Genomic DNA, 8,548 nt, shown 5'->3' on the forward strand with positions numbered 1-8,548 from the left:
TATTACTTGGAAGTAAAATGAATCTTCTAATCCTGGAAGACCCGATGAAGGTTAACAGTTGGCTGAATCAGACCTACTTTCATTCATTCGTTCACCTTTGATGTATATTAGGCTTTGAACTCTTAGTTCTCTCCCCCTGAGTATTCCCTCTTGACACCAGTGCCTTCTAGGCTTAGTGTCAAAACCACTGATGTTTATATTTCTTCATAATGGCTACTCAGACTGGTGATATTTTTTGTATTTAAGGTACATTTTTTAAAGCCTCTTTAAAAATAAAAAAATACATTTTATGTATTGGTTATTCTATCCTTTGTACACTGTGGTGAGATTTGTGAATTCCTCAGTTTGAAATTGGGGCAGCAAATGGCCTATAAAAAAGTTTGGCATTGAAAATAACGTATGGTATGGTGTTGAGAAATGGGGGTTAGCAATATGGAGGCCAAATGGCCGAAATATTGGGAAATTTTGGAACAGGAAGGGGATAAACTGAAATTGCAGAGTTTTGAGAAATTAAAAGTTAAAGTGCAAGACTGGCTTCATTATTATCAAATAATGGAGGTTTACAAGTTGGACAGGAAAATTGGCTTCCAGGTGGAAAAATCAAAATTAGAAACAGAACTGTTAGAACCCAATACTAAGAACTTGTCAAGAATGTATAACTTGCTGTTGAAATGGAATACACAAGATGAAACAGTGAAATCAGCTATGATAAAGTGGGCACAAGATATTGGTCATAACATTATGTTTGCTGACTGGGAACAGTTGTGGACCACCGGTATGAAATTTACGGCATGTAATGCCTTAAAGGAAAATATTATGAAAATGATTTATAGGTGGTACATGACTCCAGTCAAGCTTGCAAAAATTTACCACTTGTCTGATAATAAATGCTGGAAATGTAAAGAAACTGAAGGTACTTTTTTTCACCTTTGGTGGACATGCCCAAAGATTAAGGCTTTCTGGGAAATGATATATAATGAAATGAAAAAGGTATTTAAATATACCTTCCTTAAGAAACCAGAGGCCTTTCTCCTGGGCATTGTCGGCTAAATGGTGCCAAAGAAAGACAGAACATTCTTTATGTATGCTACAACAGCAGCAAGAATACTCATCGCAAAGTATTGGAAGACACAAGATCTACCCACCTTGGAAGAATGGCAGATGAAGGTGATAGACTATATGGGATTGGCAGAAATGACTGGCAGAATCCGAGACCAGGGAAAAGAGACGGCGGAAGAAGATTGGAAGAAATTTAAGAACTATCTTAAGAAACATTGTAAAATTAATGAGTGTTAAAATGATGCGGCTTTAGAAAGTAAGTGGATTACAGTTGTAAAGATTAAGTTAAAAGAAAAGAAAGGTTAACAATTAGATAAAATTAAGGGTGAGGATTTGCTGAACTAAATATTTGAAATTGGAATGCAGAAAGGGGAGGTATGAGGAGGTTGGTGAAGTAAGTTTTAAGAAAATAAGGTTTTGAAATTATACTTGTTCTTTTTTCTTGTTTGTGTTCGTTTGTATTGTTGTGTTTGTTTATATAATTTGTGAAACTTTAATAAATATCTTATTAAAAAAAAGAGAAATGGGGGTTAGGACAAGTTGTTGTACAGTAGCAAATATGGGTCTGAACCAGCTTTCATTGTTCAAACATACATTTTTAACAGGCGAAAATTACATTGCACACACAGCACTGAATGTGTGCTATGATCTTATAGGTTGCCATGTGAATTGGGAATCCAAATATCTCCCAACAGCATGACTCCTCCATTCTACTTTTTTTGGCCACTGCACTTTGGTTAATTGTGATGGGTGGTCTTAGTCAAAGTGATCAGTGACGTTGTGGATGAGGAATTTTGTGATGCTCTTGTAGTAGTTTTCCCTGCTAAAGTTGCACCTTTCCTCCAGATAGTCATGCTGAAGGAACTGCCATTGTGCTAACATTCTGAGCTGTTGTTTCCTAATGGAGCAAGTTTTAGGACAGCCTGGGGTTTTTATATAGAAAAAAATCTCTTTTATTAGCTGCTTCCAGTCCTCATCATATTGTTCCCTGACTACTGCTAGACTGCATCAGGCTTGAAAAGGCCATTCTTGTCCAGGTTTATCTCCCTCACAGTCTTACCACTAACATTCTTGCAGATAGTCGCTCAGATTCGGAAAGAGGTAGACTTCACCATGGTAGCAAGGCCAGGGTGGGAGAGTGCTAGAGCCCTGTTGAGTCAAGTTGCATGGGATTAATTCCAATCTGTTACCTCTGGGGATGTGGACTGGCTGCTTAGACAAGTGAAACTGACCACCTGTCTCCTTGACCCTTGCCCATCCTGGCTCATAGAAGCAAGCCAGGAAGGGCTGGGTGATGGGCTCTGCGGGGTGGTGAATGATTCCCTCTGTGAGGGAACTACTGCATTGGGCTCTACATGGGGCAACATTTGAAGGTGACTTGGAAACTACAACTAATCCAGAAGGCAACAGTTAGACTGGTGGCTGAGAGTGGCTGCCGGGACCATATAACAATGGTCCTAAAGGATCTTCACTGGCTCCCAGTACATTCCAATGACAATTCAAAGTGTTGGTGCTGACCTTTAAAGCCTTAAATGGCCTTGGCCCAGTATACCTGAAGGAGCATCTCCACCCCCATTGCTCAGCCCGGACACTGAGGTTCTCCTCCAAGGGTCTTCTGCTGGTTCCCTCACAGTGAGGAGCAAAGTTACAGGGAGCCAAGCAGAGGGCCTTCTTGGTAGTGGTGCCCGCCCTGTGGAACATCCTCCTTTCAGATGTCAAGGAGATAAAGAGCTACACAAATTTTATAAGACATCTGAAGGCAGCCCTGTATCAGGAAGTTTTTAATGCTTGATGTTTTACTATGTTTTTATATATGCTGTAAGCTGCCCAGAGTGGCTGGGAAAACCCAACCAGATGGGCGGGGTATAAATAATAAAATTATTGTTGTTGTTATTACTACCACTACTACAATCTGGTGTTCCTTTGTGCAATGGTTCTGTTTTAAAATGTATGCTTTTTATTAATAACCTGATTCTTGAGTTTTAAGGTTATTGGTAACCTAACCTTTCCTGTGTTAAAAGGCTGCAATTCACTGCAAACCATTTCTTATCCCTTTGCAGCCTTAGTCCATTGAGGTATGTTGTGATTAACACAGTTCAGGAATTTGGCGTGTCTTCTTGCTGTTGGTAATATGGTTTTTAATCTGGTGCCTCATGCTATAAGATAGAGCTCACACAACCCTTTCGGGTCTTGAATTTCCTTTCCCTTTCCAGAAGTAGGTATGACTTGTACCAGAAGCCAATATGTATCTCTAGATAATATTTTCCCCTCATGGGGTGCAATGGTGGATTTTTTTTGCTTCATGTTCGAAGTTTAACTGGATACCTATTCCATTATGTGCTGTTTGGATTGTTTTACTAAACTATTAATTTGAGCTGTGCTGGCACTTTTGGTTTTGAACATCTTTCCTGTCCTTGGTCTATAGTACATTTTGTATGGTCTGAAGGACACAAAATATCCTTGGGATTGATGAATAGAGACTGCGTCCTCTTCAGGCCCTTTTTTTAGCTGTATGATTCTATAAGAGCGTAAAAGAGTCCTGCTGGCTTAGGAAAGTGGATCATGGAGTCCTATCTCTGGTAAGTAGCTAAGATCCAGCTACAGAAATAATGTAAGAGAGGAAACAGGGCTATTACAGAGTGATCATTATGTATTTCCACCTTCCAGCAACGAGGTTCAGGAATATCTTAAGAATTGGCTCCTTGTTCACACTGATAATTTTATCCATCCATGATTTTATTAAATTCTCCTTTGAGAATGAATACACTTGCATTGTGCGGAAAGGATCCTGCTGTGCTTGTTTTAAGCCTGCTTCCTATGCTAAATTTGGGGATCGCAATTCGTTTTTCACAGATATGGCGAAGAAAGCTCTCTTCCTTCTCACTTGCACCCAGCGGCAGGGTGTGTGTGTGTGTGTGTGTGTGTTCCAGAGGCTAGTTTGCTTTGCATAGAAGCCTGGTAAAGGGAGTTCTTCAGAACTGTTGCAATCTTGACACTGGGGGCAGCTGAGGAAAGCAAGAGAAGGGAAGGGCTTGCTTCTTCTTAGGGTCAAAGACCAAGGCCAGCAAACCATAAACAATCAGTTGCGCTGGGCTTCTAATCTCGGTTTATGGCTGTCCACAGGCTGACGAGCCTCCCATCCAAGAACAACAAACACAGAAGGAAGGCATGCGATACTATCACATCGGGATAGTACAAGGGGCAGCTGGCAAGGGTACCTTCGGGACCCAAGGAAATTGCTTTGAAAACATGAATGGTACACCTTGGCCTCTCTCAAGCTTAGTTGTCCTGTTACACACATTCCTCCCACTAGCAGAGCATCAGGACCAATTTTGCAGGTGGTACTTCTCTCAAATGGTATGTGGAGTCATAGTGTCACTTGAGGGCAGACAAGGAGAAATGGGGGTGAGTCATTGAATTTCTGTCAAATTCAATGTCTTGCTAGTCAATCACATGACAGCAAGATGGCCTTGTGTGCCTCTTATTTTCAGTTTTATTTTTTAATTCAATTATTATATCCCACCCTTCACCAGCTCATGAGCCCCTCAAGTCATGATTAAGCAACCAGGAAAATCAGTGAAAGCAATTAACAATTCAGATACATACAGTATATAAAATAACAATACGCAATGCAACAGCAGACAAATCACTGGTTTACATCTGGCACATCAGGTACTTTCGTCACAGAAACCTGGTCAAAGATGTGTGCTTTTACCCATCACTGAAAGGTAAGCAACTAGGGTACTGTCCGTACTTTGAGGGGGAGGGTATTCTACAATTGAGGCGCCACCACAGAAAAGTCCCTGTCATGTCACCACACCATTAACTTCATCCAGTGATGAGGCTACGAGAAATGCCCATCCAGCTGATCTTAATGCACAGGCAGGTTGATATATGGGGAAGTACTATAGGGAAAAGTCCCACTGGAAGTCAAATTGGTAGCATATAGGCAACTGATATTGGATCCAAGTATCTGGGGACTAGTCCATAACCTGGGTGGGATTAGATTTGGCAAGCGCCTGCTAGGTTATAAAAGGTCTGCAGCATTTTTCAGGCCCTTGTGATGGAGATCAGACAACACATTTCAAAAGATGAAAGCAATAAAGTACATTTACAAGTAAGTGGTAAGTGAGGACCACTTTTAAAAAAAATTCTCCCATATATACAGAACTCCCTTTGCACCTTTTGGACTGCATCTGTAGGTTTCCCCCTCTGTGTCAAATAACTGGGGCCAAATAAGTGTTTTTTATTTTTTATAGTACAGTGGAACCTTGGGTTGCGAACGTGATACATGCGGGAGGCACGTTCGCAATTCGCAGCGTTTGCAACCCGCAACGCCGCGTCTGCACATGCACGGGTCGCAATTCGGCACTTCTGCGGATGCGCAAAGCATAATTTAGTGCTTCTGCGCATGCGCCAAAACCCAGAAATAATCCGTTCTAGTACTTTGGGGTTCGGCACGGTGCGCAACCTGAAAACACATAACCTGAAGCGTCTGTAACTCGAGGTACCACTGTACATGGAAGATGGATCTCCCTTGGAAGGTACTGGACTCTCCTTCCTTGGAGGTTTCTAAGCAGAAGTTGGATGGCCATCTGTCATGGATGCTTTAGCGAAGTTTCCTACATTGCAGGGGGTTGAACTAGAAAGATGACCCAGCTCTAGGATTCTGTTTTTCTGCTTCAACAATATTTCATTATGTTCCTATCATTTTATGTAATTATGTTTTGTATAAATTATTTTTAAAATTATTTTTTTCTATTTACAAACAAAACATTTAAATAGCTACCTTTCTACCGGTATGATGGGGGGGGGCATGGGCATAGCCAGGATTTTTGTTGGGGGCAGGCTTTTGTTGGGGAGGGGGCAGAACCTCAGATTTGTATTGATTTTTACTTATTTGGGGGGCATCTGTCCCCCTGGCTATACCCATGGGGGAGTCACAGGAAGGAAACAAGGTCGGGAGGGGGCCACGATAGGAAAAAGGTTGGGAAACACTGGTCTAGGTGACCAGCATATCAGCAAGCTCTACAAGAGAGGGGCTATCTCTAAGAAACAATGTCTTCAAAGGCTATATGACCCTGGTCAGCAACTAATTTTTAACAGCAGAAGTCATATTTTGAACCGAACAAACATTTAGAGATTCAGCCGCATTGGGTCACATAAACTGAACCCCAAGAAATTACCTCTCCCAAATTCCATCTCAATGGAAATACCAACAGCACTTCCTTTTAGCATTACAGCTGCTCACCATCATTCTGCATATGTGGAGCATGCTCTCAGAGCTTTGTTGCTGTTCCTGCTGCAGATGAAGGGGTGAAGGAATCTTTGCCTACATCTTAGTGTGTGAAGTTTCCGTGTATGCTGGTGGTTGAATTTGGCCCCGAGCTCCAGATACCTGCTGCTCCTTTATCATTTCGCTGTATTTCTGCATCTTTATCCCAGCAAGCTAGATAAATTAGTAGTTTATTGCAGCATGCCAGGATTCACAGCTTATCACTGCATATGCAAGTGTCAATGAGGGTGAGGAATGCACATGCCCTACTTAGGAGAAAGATGTAAAGGCAGGCAGTGTAATCTAGAATGGGACAGAGCTAATAACATTGAAGAGGCATAAAAGGGGAGAACACAGGATAGCTCAGTCGGTAGAGCGTGAGACTTTTAATCTCAGGCTTGTGGGTTCAAGCCTCATGTTGGGCAAAAGATTCCTGCATTGCAGGGGGTTAGACTAGATGGCCTTCCTGGTCACTTCCAACTCTATTGTACGATTCTAGAAGGAGAGAGGGAGAGGGGGAGAGGGAGAGCACACACTAGGGATTCACTGACTCAACCTCAGTTCCGGCCATGTATTGAGATGATGAACTTCCAACCGAAACTCTATCAGGCTTTTGCCTGTTTGCACAGCAGGGTAAAAGTCCATGGAACGACAGGCTGGTCCCTGTGGTTCCCGCCAGGCATGTGTGCACAGGGAGCAGGTGATGATGAGAAGCAGTCATAAAAGTGCCCTCTGTCCCCACCCCCGCTCAAACGGCTTGGCCCAGGTTATGAAATGGGCTCAGGTGCGTTTGCCCAAAGTCATCTCCCCACCTGTGTGCACTTTCAGGAGCTTAGCTGAGAGAGTCCTGTTTGCCTTGAACCAGAAGTGAGTGCAAATGTGCAATTTGGCTTCATCAGCTATCTACTGCTGCTTGTTTCCTGGTTTTTCATGCTTCCACTTAAGGGGGGGGGGAATTCAAGGCACCCCCAGAAGGTCACATCAGGTGCTCTCTTCAGTGGTTCTGCACAAAACCCAAAAGGCAAGAAGAATGATTTAAGTCACTGCTGTTTGTTTTCTGCAATTGTAGCTATGTATACTTTCTACATGCATTTGTGGCTCTGTGGCATAATTTTGATCTCTGCTTTTTAGTCCTCAAGGTTGTAGTAATAGATGGCAGATTAATGGTCTAGGTGGTTCTCTTAGATCTTATGGAAGAAGATTTCCCCAATGTTGCTTGGACATATTTTTTTTTAAAGGAAGAAGACAGCAATGACAGGGATTTCATCTAGCGCATAAAACATGTGCTCTACAAATGAGCTATGGCTTTTCTGCAAAAGGCTCCCTTGGTTTGGAAGACTGAGGAGACTAAAGAGTGCGTAAAGTGGAGGGGGATCTAAGTACTGTGATAATTCCTGCCATCCAGTTACCACCCTTTCCCTTAATTAATTTGGAATACTTATATACTGCTACCTCTTTAACCCGTTTCTGTGCCTGTCTTGCTGCATTTTCCCCTAAACGTTCTGGAGTCTGTCAAAATTTGGAATAAAGAATTTTCAGGTGGAGCCATTCCATGCAGAATAAGCCAATAAAGTGACACGTTTGTCTTTGTTTGCATAATGCATTTTTTGCCCTTTGAACCGTGTGTATGGGTGAAGAGACTCATCTAGGGAGACCTGCTCTTTCCTATAGAGAAGAAGGAATTTCAGCAGGAGGAGCTGCAGGAATCAACGTTTGTGCATCAGTGCAGGCTTCCTTCATGCATTTGCCAGTAGAGGGAGCAAGGATATCGGGTGAGGGGAGGGGGGACTGGCTCAAAACAGGAAGATGTCAGAAATGCTCCTGATCCCCGAGCTGCTAGGGTTCAGTCCCTAAATCCCTGGGTCACAGTTCAGTGCAAATCCATTTAGAAGTGGAAAAGTACTGAGGAGGTAGCTAGTCAAAGGAGGGTCAGACAGGTTAGAAATGGGCAGGCAGGGAAGATGAAAGTAAAACATGAATTCAGCTCTCGCTGTGATGAATTTGGAACAAAATAAGGACCTGTCTCATCTTGACTGAAAGCATTTGTATACGCGGCAGCTGCCCGATCTAGCAGTCACACTGTGTTCTACTGCCTGAGTGTGGGGTTTTTTTCCCCCAGATGGTACAACACAGACCTAGACCAGATCTGCTACCTTTGTTATGAAGTTGGCAAATCAGAGCTGATTATTTGCCATTGGATAAAGCAGGTGTAGG

This window comes from Podarcis liolepis (genome assembly GCF_965112155.1).
Source record: "Podarcis liolepis genome assembly, chromosome: 2".
In the NCBI taxonomy this organism is placed as follows: domain Eukaryota; kingdom Metazoa; phylum Chordata; class Lepidosauria; order Squamata; family Lacertidae; genus Podarcis; species Podarcis liolepis.